We start from the raw sequence: 15,186 nt of genomic DNA on the forward strand, positions 1-15,186 counted from the left end.
GTGCTTGCATTGTCCACAGAGATACGAATAGCCTAAAGAAAATGAAGCAAACCAATGGTTCCCTAAATATAGAATCACACACATATCATAATTTTTTGAGATGAAAAGCCAGTAGTAGCAAGGCAATCATACACATGATGCCCTTGAGTCTTTTCACTATAAATGATCAAGGGTGAATATATTTTTCCCATTCTAGTCCATGTTATTACTAGATTGTAAAGTAGGAAAGATGAAATAACAGTTGAGGGACTGACCACAACAAATGGATCAATAATAGGCAAGAATAATAATAAGAAAAGATGAAAGTGCACTGAATTCAAGTTGAAAAGCAAAGGCTGGACTACTCAACAAGGCACGGAGCTCCTGTATCAATTGCAGAGAGTGGAATGCAAGCATCTCAAGTAGAGAAGGCTTCTATAGCAAAGGTGAAGAATATCCTAACCATAAGCAATACTTGGCCACGATTGATATGGTCAAGGAATGGGTGGTAATAGCAGTGAAAGAACCATAATTTGAGGTTTTTTTTGGAAACCATCAATCTTTCTAGCTTCTCTAACTCTTCACGTAAGTCTTTTACTATTGAACTCCTAAACCTTGGGAACTCCATCTGCTCTATTTAAGGCACCAAATGCATGAGCCAAAGAAGAGAATTCTAAATGATGTGAGACAATGCAGATTTTACTATCATGAAATAGAGACTAGTGTAATCTTAACCCTCACATCCATGGATGTTTCAATTCCACTTAGAATCTTAATTAAAGGAAGCTCTACCATATGGAAAGCATTGAAAAGTTGAATGGATAGCACAAAGTCTACACCATTAACCCATGACCCACAACCCAATTATCCATCCACACCTACCCTAGGAGCCTTGGGGGTTAACATCTTCTGGGAAGAGGTAGAGTGTCACGCGAGCTTCTAGTAGAAGCCCTTGGGGACACTACCAAGAAAGAAATCATTGATACTCAGGATGGAGTTAGCATAGTCAATGAGAACATGCTCCATGCACACAACCCAATTATCCAGCCACACCTACCCTATAGAAGATCATGAGAATGAAAGATGTTATCGTTTGCTTGAAAATGTAGTTGAGCCGACCCGACAGGCCTTCCAAGAGCTGATCAACACGAGTTCGCATGCATCGTATTATGAAATAATAACCATATCATTGAAAGAACAATGACATTCAGGACAGATGGCTTGCCTGCAAGAACCTCACCTTGCCTAGATATCACCTTGGAAAATGCAATGTTTCCACTCTTACTTCCACTTGGCCATGGTGCCTATGATGGCACATCTACCTTAGCGAATACATCAAGATGCAGGCTTCCAACCTTGTTCTCTGTGTACACATTACACAAGCCTTACATTTTGATTCTATACTAGCTAAAACAGGTTGTCTTGATTGCGAATAACATAAGAATGACTTGCATACAAAGGGATATCGACAACTATAGGTGCGCAAATAAGCACAGTTCCAATGAAGAGGTCATCAAGCACATTCTCCGATACAGTGTTCCCACCTCAATACTAGGATCCCCATCTTGGCACTTGGTGTAACTTGAAGGACCTTATCAAAATGGTCAACGTATAGGGAATGCCTCATTTCTTCCTCACGTTCATTGTAGACGAGGTCACCAATACAAGGTGGACTGAGATATTATCTTTATAAATTAAATTATAATAATCATTGTGGAAAGATTGTGGATCCAAAATCTAATTATCAAGATGTGATTAATAATAATAAACTTCATATACGAGACAAATGACTTGAAGCAACCCATACAAATATTACTCGAGCATGTGGAGCATTTACATTCTACATGATGGCATGGGAATGGAGTATGATGCTCAAAAGATGGTATTATATATTACAAATTATAGGATGTATTCCATATTACAAATCACAAGTCTGTTCCATAGAGTTTCACAAAAAATTGTCATTCCTTTTGAGGCATCTTTGGATTCACGAGTCATAGAGACTAACAAAACTAGATTAGATGTTATTGTAAGATGTGGATTACTTAGAAAGGGTGAGCTAGGATAAGGCCAAGCTCTATGAGCAGCCTTTGTGCCTTTATAGGATCACTGCCACACTTTGTCCTAAAAAAGTCATCAAGATTTGCAAATGACACTCGCATGGCCCTATCATCTGCCAACATGCAGTCCCTTGCCTTGATTTCTATTAGATGCATGATGTCTTTATCTGGAGCATCTCTTAGCTCCCTATGTAACCACAAGCATTGGACTAAGCACCAAAACTCAACAAGGCAGACGATGAGCCAACCAATTGCACACACATCTGACTCCTTACCATATGTAGACTGGCACGGAGTGTCGTAGATCTTGGGTGCAGTCCATGGTCTTCTTTTCCTTTTCAATGCTCCTTTCTGTCTATGCTCATCTATAATGTTGTTGAGTGTTGAAATGACCTATTTTTTGGTTGATTTTTGTTGTTTTCGAGAGTTGAATGGTTGATTTTATGAGATGATTGATTGGTTTGGAAGTGGTTTGAGAGTGTTTGGATAGGTTGGAATGGTTTTATTAAGCTCATGATGTTTATTAGTAGAGATGTGAAGTTCTGATGATGTTCTGATATGTTCTGTTTGGTTCTGTTGACCTTCTGTTTTGTTCTGTTTTCTCTCTGTATGGAAGGATGGAGTATTGATTGATATGGTTTGAGATTTTTTGAAAGCTTATTGAGTGATTTTTGATGGTTTGGAATGGTTTTGGAATGAGTTATGTGGTTCTGATGCTTTCTGTTGACCTTCTGTAACTCTTTGATGAGCTTCTGATGAGCCTCTGTAGACCTTCTGTATGCTTTTGTATGTGTTCTGTTGGATGAGAGTGTAGCTTGGGAAAGTTTTCTAGCCTTGAAAAGAGGCGAATACAAGTGCAAAAGAGCTAAAAGAAGTCAAAGAAGTAGCTACTGAAGACTCAAGTAAAGACTGGAGTGAAGTGATAGTGGTGAGCATTGAAAAGACACTGTAATGGCTCTGGTGCCTCTTCATATCAGACATACCTCTTGGGAGGTGTATCCACGACCTAAGAAGGATTATTGTGGGTGATTATTGAGTGATTTTAGTGAGGATATGATGTACTATTGATAGAGAGAGAGAGAGAGAGAGAGAGAGAGAGAGAGAGAGAGAGAGAGAGAGAGAGAGAGAGAGAGAGAGAGAGAGAGAGAGAGTCAGAGATAGCCAATTCTATGAAAAAAGTGTGATTGTATATGAGAGATTGAGAGAGAAGACTATGAAGATATTGAAGATGAATACTATGTGATGTATTTCCATTCAAAGATGCTGTATTTCTTTGCTTTCTTTGTTCTATTGATGGATTCTATGAAGATGTTGAAGAATATGGTTGATTCTATCAAATCCGTGGGAGATCTACATGATGCTGCATGAAGATTTGTTGTGCCTGGTGTTCTTTTCTTCATTGTGATCATATAAACCCTAATAAAAAAGCTTGTTGATGTTACAAGATAGATTTTCTTGCAAGAGAATTCCCTTTTCCTTGGTGTTCCTCTTGGGGCTCCATGTTTTTGGTGCGCAGCCGGGGAAACTTGCCATCAACAAGCACCAGAAGAGGCTGAAAATGAAGGAAATGGCATTGCCAAGAAGAGAAGAATTCAATGGATGTTTGTAAAGTTCCTTCTTCCACTGAAGAGTTGGAATTTATCATAATCAAAGCTACTTTCCACAAGAAGTTCATCCCACAATGGCGGAAACACATCACCATCATGATGCATGCTCTATGTGGTGGACAGTTTCCTCTTCCTGATGAAGCAGCATAAACTTGCATCTTAGTGGCAAACTGTTTGAGAACAAACTGAAGAGCAGAAACAGAGAGAATGACCATCCATGGAAGATTTGGCATTCATTGAGAAGTTTTCAGACATCATCAAGTGGGAGATTATGAAGAAGCTTGAGGAGTCTTGGTCTGTGGAGGTTCACAAAGACAAGAAGAAAAAGAGTTGGAATTTGTTCGTCGATGCTCAACAGCAAGATACATGGGATGCTTGGTGTACTGATAATCTTCTATTTGTTCAATTAGCAACCCACTGGAAGTTGGTAGACAGAGTGTTCTTTACAACATACACTGTTGAAACCCTCAGAAGCTGGCATTACTATGATGATGGCACCACCACAATGCTTAGACGTATGCATTTTGACACCTTCAGAACCGAATACCTTCCTCTGTGCAGTGGCATGAAAGCAGAATTCAGGGACGTTGAAAAGGAAGAAGTAGAAGAAATGTTGGCAAGAGAGTCCTCTAGAGACTGAAGCCTTTTGTTATCCCTCTGTGGAGCACTAACAACAGAGTGGAGCCAACCCCCTGATGAATGACGCAATAAAGAGGCAAGCGTTAGAACGAGTCCAGAGGTACGTGAGAAGAGAGAAGGCAAGAATCAAAGCCGAGAATGAGCTCGCAGCAGAAGCCGCCTTTGACGCCCTTGCGGAACTCTTTACAGAAGTCCCAATGGCACATCAAGCCCTTCCTCCTCCTGCTGGAGGTCCACTTCCAAGCCAGATCTGTCCTGGAAATATTGATGACAGGCCATCGAATGTAGTTCCATTGCCAGTTTTTAAGGGAGAGTACAATGAAGACCCCGATCTTCATGTAGCAGAGTTTATGATAGCATGTGTGGCTAACAATGCCATAACCCCTGAGCATTGGTTAGCAATATTTCCCGCCACTTTCAAGGGCGCGGCGTTTCAGTGGTATGAGAGACAAGCAGCAGGAACTTTTGGCACATGGGACGACCTGAAGTTGGCCTTCCTCACTAAATTCAGGCGTGAAGGTTTTGAAGAGCGGATGCGAGAGGAATTTATGAACCTAAGTCAGTCCTTTAGAGAAAGAGTAGAAGCTTATGTCTCACAAATGGAATCCATCCTGAAGAGATGGACTAACCATAATCTAGATGATGGCATTCAGAAGGGGGTGTTTCTCAGAGGATTACAACCAGAAGTTCGTAAGTTTGTGGAGCTGAAAAGACCAGCCACACTGCAAGCTGCAACAGAAGGTGCAAGACTGTATGATGAAGTGGAAGCTAGATTGGTGATGAATCCAGGAAGAGGAGTCCTACCTCCTCTGATGCAAGGAATGATGTACCTACCAAATGCAGTCCCAGGGACTGTCCCCTACCCCTACCAACAGATGTCCCCAGTATCATAGTACATTGCACCAAATCCACAATGGGCACAATCAATGCCTCAAATGATGGTTCAACCACAACAACAATGGTCCCAATCAAATTTCCCAATGCCAAATGAGCAGCAACAGTGGAACTCTACCAACTGAAGCCAACAAACAGGAGCTCTGAATCAGAATCAGAACAGAGACCCCTCTGCACCTGCCCAACCTGTTTATGCAGTGATTACAGCCCGTACAGAGCACTACAGTGCCACAGAGAGTCACAGAGACAATTCCAGAGACAGGACCAGAGGTCCAGGAGATAGAAGAGGAGGCGATGCCACAAGTGGCAGAAGAAGTCCCCATGATGCCCCTGTTGGAAGAAAAAAGGAAAATGAAAATGGGTGTTGTCCCATTCCCTAACCGGTTAGAGAAGCCAGTGGATCCTATTAAGGAATACGATCTGGTCAGAGATCTAGATACCTTTAAACCAAACCTCACATTCCGACAATTATTGATGTTGTCTCCCAGTTGCCGAAAAAGGTTCAAAAGTATACTGACAAGAAGACGTGGATTAAGGATTGCTCCCTCAATAGCAACAAAGTTCAACAAAGCTCCAGAGCCTGTAAAAGAAGTGGACGTGGCTAACGCCTTCCTAGATCCGAGTACCCCAGAGACTGGCGTGTGGATAGAAGGCTGCTTCATTGCAAATGTACTGATTGATGGTGGTTCATCAGTGAACATTATGACGGATGTGACAATGAAGGATCTAGGCCTACAATGTGTGCAACCAACCCAATGGCTCATCAGACTCGCGGATCATAGCAGAATCAAGCCTTTGGGCATTCTCTCGTATGTGAAGACTACAATGGCTGGAAAAGATTATTCGCTAACCTATTTGGTGGTGAAGCCAAACTCTTATGGTACATCCTATCCTCTGTTACTAGGCAGACCATGGCTTTTTGAAGCCAGAGCAAGGATGGATTGGTTCAAAGGAACCTTGACCTTGGGGAGAGGACCCAATAAAGTGGTGCTGAAGTTATATGGTTCTCAAAAAGGACATGGATCCACCTCCTTGGAATTATCTTCTGACTCCCCTAATGAGGCTACAGATGGAACATCAGTAGACGAAGATGCTGTCAAATAGATCCTTCCCAAGAAAACAGTGGCACGTTCCTTAACAGTGGGTACGGTAAGGCGACTCCCAAACGATGCAAAGCCCTTGTCAATGGGTGAATACTTCTTGCCTGAACCAGGAACGATTTCCGAAATTACTTCTGATAGTGAGATAGAAGCATGGATGTACTGCTCTCCCTGTTATATGGCCATAGCAGAGCTAGAGACAGAGGCAGAAGATAAAACAGAGAACCTATTCTTCTCTTACAGAGCTCCTACAGAGCTAGAGACAGATACAGAGACAGAGACAAAGACAGAAACAAAAACAGGAGAGGAAGGAGATGATATGGAAGAAGAAGGTTATGAAAGCGAGACGGAAGAATCTATCCCACGTGAAGAGGATACATATGAAGAAGAAGTTCCAGAAGCATTAGAAGCAAACGAGCTCATGTTGTGGGACAGAATGACGATGGTACCATTTGGTCTGGTAAATGGATTTTCTCATATGCAAAATCTTTATAAGAAATGGGTTAAGAAGAATAAGCCGTCTTTCAGCAGTGGCTCTTGCCGTCCGCAACCATCCTTGCCAAAGAAAGATGATGATGATGCACCGTGCCAACAAGCACCAGTCTCACAATTCCAACATGCATTAGAGGGTCCCTATTATGTGATGTTCCTGGACGTGTCATCAGAAGATGAGTCTTCAAACCAAGAGATAACTAATCTTGAAACCAAACCCGAAATGACTCTAATCCCATTTCAACATCTCAAGGAGCAATCTAAGTCTCTACCAAAAGAAGAAGTTGGGTCTAGTGGGACATCAGATGAGGACACCACCCCCTTGAAGGAGTCGGATCTGTATCCAGAAGCAGTCCATGGGACCTTCATCCGTGAAGTAGAAGGTGAAAGGTAGTTAACCTTTGTGGATGCAGATGGCACTGAACGCCATTTGAAGGTGGGTAGCAGCCTACCAAAAGAGGAGTTGTCAACCTTGTACAACTTGTTGAAAGAGAATTTGGACGTGTTTGCGTGGTCCTACAAAGACCTAAAGGGGATTGATCCCACAATATGTTAGCATCATATTGATTTGGAGCCTGATGCCAAGCCAGTACGGCAACGACAGAGGCGAATGAACCCAAATTATTCCACATTGGTGAAAGCAGAGCTGCTGAAGCTTCTGGAAGTTGAATTCATCTATCTAGTGGGGGCAAATAGTGAATGGGTTTCACCCATCGTGGTTGTACCCAAGAAGAATGGCAAGCTTCGAATATGTGTTGACTTTCGAAAGCTCAATTCGAAGACGAAGAAGGATCACTTTCCGATTCCTTTCACAGACCAACTGTTGGACACAGTGGCAGGACATGACCTTTATTCCCTTCTGGATGGATTCAGTGGATATAACCAAGTGCAGATAGCAGAAGAAGACCAATCTAAAACAATCTTCACTACAGAATGGGGGACCTACGCTTACCGAGTGATGTTGTTTGGACTTTGCAATGCCCCTGCTACTTTCCAACGAGTCATGATGGCCGCATTCCAAAATCATCTGCACGACTTTATTGAGGTATATTTGGATGACTTCTGTGTCTATAGTTTGATCCGTGAACACTGGGGACATTTGGAACAATGCTTTGACCGATGCCGAGAGTATCGAATTTCCCTCAACCCCTACAAATGCATATTTGGGGTCTCTTCTGGAGTTTTGTTGGGCCACATTGTCTCTGCACAAGGGATATCAACAGACCCTACAAAGATCGAAAAAATTGCAGCTTTGACAGCACCCACCAACCTCAAACAGTTGAGGGGATTCCTAGGCCATGTGGGTTATTACAGAAGGTTCATATCCCATTTTGCAACAAAGGCAACCTCCTTGCACAAGCTTCTAAGGAAAGATACAGAGTTTATTTGGATGGAAGAATGTGACACAGCCTTCAACACTCTGAAGCAATGTCTGATTGAGGCACCCATTCTGCAACCTCCTGACTGGACGAAGGAGTTTCATGTACACACTGATGCATCTATTGAAGGCTTAGGCGCAGTTCTCTGCCAGAAGGGCTCCTCGAAGCTGGATCAACCCATCTATTACGCAAGCCGAAAAGTCACTGATAGGGAACGGAACTACACAGTGACAGAGCTTGAGTGCTTGGTAATGGTGTTTGCCCTAGAGAAGTTTCGCCACTACCTACTATCTACCCACTTTAAATTTTATGTGGATCATGAGGCCCTGTCCTTCCTGATGAACAAAGCGGATGTGAAAGGACGAATGATGAGATGGCTCCTTCTATTTCAGGAATTTGACTTTGAGGTAATTACCAAACGTGGTCGTTCCCATGTTCTGGCTGATCATTTGTCGCGTATCCCACAGACTGCAGACGAGGAGCAGGATGATCCAGACCTCCCTGATGCTTCCCTATTTCTGGTGGAAACTGTAACCCCCTAGTATGCAGACATTGCCAATCTGCTGGCAACCCAATAGTATACTCCTGGCATTTCTAGTCGGGAAAGGAAGAAGCTTATGTTAGAATCAGCCCCCTACACCTTGTTAGGCGATGCACTGTACAAGAAAGGCAAAGATGAAGTGCTTAGAAGATGTGTTGCAGGAGATGAGATTGGGATTGTTCTGAAGGCTTGCCATGACGAGCCATGTGGAGGCCACTTTGCAGGAGAAGCCACAGCCAGGAAAGCTCTGTTAGCAGGTTACTGGTGGCCGACCATTCACAAGGATGCCTATGATTACTGTAAGCGATGTGATGCCTGTCAGAGAATGGGGAAACCTACCAAGACCAGTGCCATGCCACTACAACCTATCCTTCCTTTGAAGCCGTTTGAGAAGTGGGGCATTGACTTCGTAGGCCCAATCGATCCTCCTACCAGAAGGAAGCAGAACCGATACATCCTCGTATGTACGAATTATGTCACAAAGTGGTGTGAAGCTAAAGCCCTAAAGCGGGACGATAGTAACAGCGTGGCCCTGTTCATGTACAAGAATATCATCACCCGTTTTGGCAGTCCCTTAGAGCTGGTAAGTGACAGAGGCACTCATTTCATTAATAAAGTCATGAAAGAGTTGACAGAGTTGTATAAGATCCGCCATTGCAAGTCCACTCCTTACTACCCCAGAGCCAATGGCCAAGTCGAAGTCACGAATCGCATCCTCTGCTCAATTCTGACAAGAACAATTGCCGCACATCGTCGTGATTGGGATGATCGACTTACAGAAGCTGTTTTCCCTGTTGAACTGGAATTGCCCTCTTTGCGAGTGGCTACCAAAGAGCGTTTGGGGGACGATGATCCACTGCAACGCCGTCTCATGCACCTAGAATGTTTGGACGAAACTCGCAGGATGGCTCTACAGTGCATGGAAGCCACGCAAGCTCAACGTAAGGCTTACCATGACAGCTTCATCAAGCACAAGGAGTTCAAGGAAGGTGATTTGGTCCTAGCCTATGATTCACGATTTGGCAAGTTTCCTGGCAAGCTTGAACAGCGGTGGATGGGCCCATATAAGGTACTTGCTATCAACCCTAATGGCTCTATCCAAGTGCAGACCGTTGATGCCTCTGATGATCCCTTCCTGATCAATGGATATTGCCTGAAGAAGTACTTCCCTCCTTGGGGATCTTGACAATCACGGTCACCTGATCTTTTTCCCTGTTGGTGTGGCACTATAACTCTTATGATGCTACTTTTGATAGCCGTTCTTCAGCCACTCCTGATGAGGTGGACGCAACCCTCTGTCCCCTCAGCCCCACCTTCCAGCCCTGATCCCTTATCCTCTATTTTCCACCAGTGGCAGTGGCGAGGTGGGTTCTGACAAGTGGTATTTCTACCATTCCCTTGCTTAATTTGAAAAAAGAAAAAGGAAAAAATATATACATATAGGTCATGGGAGAAAAGGACTTAGGTCCCTGTCATGCCGACCTATCGAGAAAAGGTGGAGACACCCTCGGGAATAGGAGAAAAAAAACAACAACAACAAAACAAGAAAAAGAGAAAAAAAAACAAGAAAAAAGAAAGAAAAAAAAAAACTGTTATGGGAGAAAAGGAAGCAATTCCTTGTTATAGCAGGTCTCGTTTCAAGAAAAGGTGTTTAACACCCTTGGGCGGGAAGCTGGCTATGGAAAAGATGGTAACACCCCGCAGTTCAGGATAACTAACTCACCAGCCAAAAATGGTCCAGAAGAAATTTGAAGCCACCTCCCTTGGTGCGCTGCCTCTGCAACTTCATCAGTCTGTTTGCCTCTTTTCGCAGATGATCTTTTCTACAACCAATTGAAGTATCAGATTTGATGGCTACCTCCCTGGGTACGCCTCTTCAACAACTGACGACACCGATCTTCATCGACAAATATTCGAGTGATGTGAGCTTTCATCTTAACCGGATGCGGAAGTGAGTATGGGTTGCCCTCTATATCTATCAGAGAGTGAGACAGAGGGTGGGGCGAGTGACTAATCTTTTCCCTCCAAATCAAATGAAAGGCGAGAAGTGTGAATGAAGTGTTGCATGCACGGGATGGACCTCTCAATGCACAAAGCACAATCTGTTTTTGTGCACTGCACCATAAGGCTCCCTGGCCTTCCTTCTTGCACCGTATGCCGGCACAGGGCGGGATGCACAGTTGCACCATCAAATGCGCACAAGGCATACAACCTCTGTACAAGTGACAGTGAGGATAACATCAATGGGTTTCAGGACATGGTTGCCCTCCTGTATCTATCAACAGAGCGTGAGACAGAGGGTGGGCTGAGTGTGACTGGAGTTTCTTCAATCAATTACCGAGAGGTGAGATTGAGGGACGTTATGACACTTCGAGTCAGGTATGTTCCCGTTTCCCTATGCACCCACGGGGTGGATCTCTACCGTCATCACAGGACACGTCACCCTGTTCTGTACACTGCACTGTCAGGCTCCCTTGTCTTCCTCCTTGCACTTATGCCAGACGGGTTCGACGCACTAATGCACCATCAACTATGCACCCTCATACTCCCTCTGCACTATTCCCTTGTCGATTCCTAAACCGGGTACGAGATATGGGTTTCAATCATTATTCCTCGAGTGATATTAGTCATAGGGTGAGTGATTGCTCTTTCATTCCATATGAGTGATTGTGAGTTGAGTGTAACATCCCTCGCCATTGGCGACTTTCCTGCAATTCCTTCAACCAGCTACCTCCCTGGGTGCTGCCGCGTGGTCCCTGCCATGACGGACGTGTGCTGTGAAGATACCTTGGTACCTCCTACTGCAGCCGACAACAACACAGGACGTGCCATCGACAATCAACCTTGATTCTCTACAATATGGGCCAAGTTTTTCTAACCCTACACCTTCTGTTTCTCAGTTACGTTCATGTTTTAAGTGTGGGGACGTTAGTGGATGGTCTGTTGAGTGGTCCTAGGTCCCTATTGCTCGGTTACCCCTGTCCGTTAAGGTTTTAAGTGTAGGGACGCGTCCCTGCGTGTCTACATTGCATACCCCTCTGCATGTGCCTCAACCTGCTAATGCCTCTATGCCATGACTTGCTTTTACCCTGATGGGGTCCCTTCCCATCCACCCGTTCATTTTTCACTCACCCTCGGGGCTGTTCCCTTGCAGTTTTCCTTCATTCCCTGATTTTGTTGTCTTGGCATGTGCACGCATCCTACGTTCCCCGAAATCCACATCCAACCTTATAGCCCTGTTCATCCCTTTGAATTGACCATTTTTCCTTTTTATCTACCCCTGTTCCGGTGCATGGTTCTCGAGTTATTAATTTTTGAAGCATTTTGCGCACATTCGTCGGTTTTTCATGTGAACGTGCTTTGCTTGCTTTGAAACCGTGATCTGACGTCATAACCCTGCCAATCACTTTCTCCCTGATATTTTTCCTTTTTACTCCCTGTCCTTCCGATGTCCGGTTTATCCGTTATTAATTTTTGCGGGTTTTCGACACATTTTCGTGCGTCTTTTTGACATTTTTCCATGTGAACCTACCCTGTTTGCATCGGCATTCCAATTTGATTTGACAGCCGTATCCCCCGCGCCTTCCCCCACCTTTTTCCTTTTTCCTCCGCCCTCTTTCGACTTCTAGATTTTTAATTATTAATTTTTAAATATGTTTTTGGGTGTATCTTTGGTGTTTTTCGCATGTGAACCCCTCCTAATTCAGCCAGAACTGCGTTCTAACGTGACAAGCCTGTGCCACCCCTTCCTGCGGACATTTTTCCTTCTTATTGCATGTCATTCCGGCATGCGGTTCGTCCAATATTAATTTCTGATTCCATTTTCGGGTCTGTTTTTTGGGTTTTTCCCATGTGAATGCGTATTCTCTAAGTCAGAACCATGTTTTGACATTATAGGATTGTCGGGCATGTCTTTCTGCGCATTTTTTTTTCTTTCTGCACCTCGTTCCGATGCACGGGTCTTTCGATATTAATTTTTGTTTGCATTTTTGCTCCCGTTTTTTGCGTTTTTTGCATGTGAACACCTTGACTTTCCCCTGGAACCCCCGTTGCATGTTTCCCTTGTTTTTCCCCTGCCGTCCTGCCCAATTTTTGTTTTTACGACATTTCGTTTTGATGCCCGGATTGGGAGATATTAATTTTTCTTTATTTTTACGTTTTTCGAGTGACTTGTTCCGTGCGTGAACGTGCCCATTTTCGATTTCACGCGTCTCCACGCGCCCCGTACCGCCATCCCGGCGCTATTTCGATCCCGTCACGGTAAATTTTCTTACCCCACCCCGCGCACGCACGCGGGACGGGGGCATGCTTTTTTTTTCTTTCCCCATGGGCACCCTATCCCTTTCACCCCCCTCACCCCCCTGGGCACCCTCCCACCACCCTCTCCCATGGGCACCCCCCTGGGCACCCTATCCCTTTCACCCCCCTCACCCCCCTCACCCCCCTGGGCACCCTCCCACCACCCTCTCCCATGGGCACCCCCTGGGCACCCTTTTCCAACCCCACCCACCCCAAGGGCACCCTTCCCTATCCCCCCCACCCCCACCTTTCTCTCTCCCCGACCCCTTCCCCCAACCACCTCCATCTCCATCTCCCCCCTCATCTCCATCTCCATCTCCCTCTCCTTCACACTCCTCCATCTCCACCTCTCCTTTCCCTCCTCCTCCTCTTCTCCTCCCTCCTCTCCTACCCCCGCCCCCGCCCTGCCCCTCTCCTCGTGGGCCTCCTTCACGGCGCCCTACCCTGCCTCTGGCCGCCGCGCTATGCCCTGTTCGCCACGCCGTGTTACGTGCCGCCTGTGGAAGCCGCCATCCACCTCGCACGATGCCCTGTACGCCCTGTTCGGCGCTCTGTCGCCGCTGGCCCTCCAACCCCCCTCCCACCCCACACCCACCCCCCTCCAAGCTCCCATTCCCCCCTCCCTCACCCACCCCCCTCCAAGCCCCCATTCCCCCTAGTTCCACCACCCACACCTATCCCCACCACCCCCACCCAAGCCCACTGTCACACCCAACCACCCCACCCCTTCTTAAGCCCCAGTTCCCCCCTGCAGACACCCCGCAGAAACCCCTTCTTAAACCCCTTTTCACTCGCCGACACCCGCAACAACCAGCCGAACCCCATTGTAACCCGTCGACACACACAGAAACCCGCAGCCACCATTCTCAGTCCCCTATCACCCGCAAAGTTGTGTGTGCGCGCGTGGCTGTTCATGTGGTTGTTCGTGTTCGTGTGCGGGAGACCGTTAGCGGCTGTTCACGCGCGGGGATGCGTGTTAGCTGGTCCGTGAGGTGGTGTGCAATCGGCTGTTCACACGTAGCTGACACGCAATGCATTCCTGGGTATATTCTTGGATTTTTAATTCCAAAACCCGAAAACCCTAAAAATACATTGAAAAATTACAAAAAAAAATTTTAAAAATCAATTAAAATTTAAAAAAAAATCACAAAAAAATCTTGAAAAATTCCCAATCTTTCTGCAGTAAATTGCAATATTTTTCTAAACTGAAAATTTCAAGAAAAAATTCAGAACATTTTAAAATTAAAAATTCTTTTAAAAATATCCACAAAATGAAAAAAAATTGGTAAAAATTTCAATTTAATTATCAAAAAATTCCTAAAAATTCCATTAACTTTTTTACTTATTTTTGGAATATTTTTTAAGCTAAAAATGATGTGTCATTTTTAATGGTAAAAATACTTCATTAAATGCTAAATTCATGAAAAATTCTTTTTAATTCAAAACACAAACTGAAAATTCTAGAAAAATCCAGATACCTTGGTTCTTTTTGGATTGGTGATCTACATTTTGGAATTGAGAAGTGCACATTCTTTGCATACACATACACCCACTTCCAGGTATTTTCTCTTTTATATTTTTTATTTTTTCCGCTACCCCAAAATCCACGCTTAATTTTTAACATGAATCCTAAACACCACCATGGCACGCGCGCTTGCGCTAAACACACCATTTTTAATTAAAATCAACCAGCCATTCACTTAGCACGCGCACTTAAGAGGCACTTTAATATTTTTAATTAAAATGAACCAGCCGTCACAAAAGCACGCGTTGGCAAAAAAGTGCTCCACATCACCTTAATTTTTAATAAATGAATTTGCATTTAGGGACCCAGTCTAAGTATCGAAGTCCGGGTTGCATTAATGCACCGTTCCAACCTAATAATTTGTAATTAAAATTTTAAGAAGGAACCGCCGTTTTCTTGTTAATGTTTATCACTTAATTAAAAATTCATCCATTTCTTAATAATTTATTAAAATGAATATTTCATTAAATTAATTCCCCCTCACTGCACTTATTTCCCCTTTTTAATGAACTCGTTTCGTGGGATGGGTACGCGAAGTCTTCGGAGTTGTCTCCATGGTCAAATCTGATTATCAAAGTTGTGGTCCTGATATGTGTGGGTTGTTGTAATGTTTTGGTTCAGTTTCTTTGATACGGTTAAGGGTACGGTTTGTAGTTTTTTCTTTATTGCCT

This window comes from Lygodium microphyllum, chromosome 5, assembly GCF_053477565.2.
Source record: "Lygodium microphyllum isolate KBCC chromosome 5, Lygodium_microphyllum_v1.1.10, whole genome shotgun sequence".
Taxonomy (NCBI): Eukaryota; Viridiplantae; Streptophyta; class Polypodiopsida; order Schizaeales; family Lygodiaceae; genus Lygodium; species Lygodium microphyllum.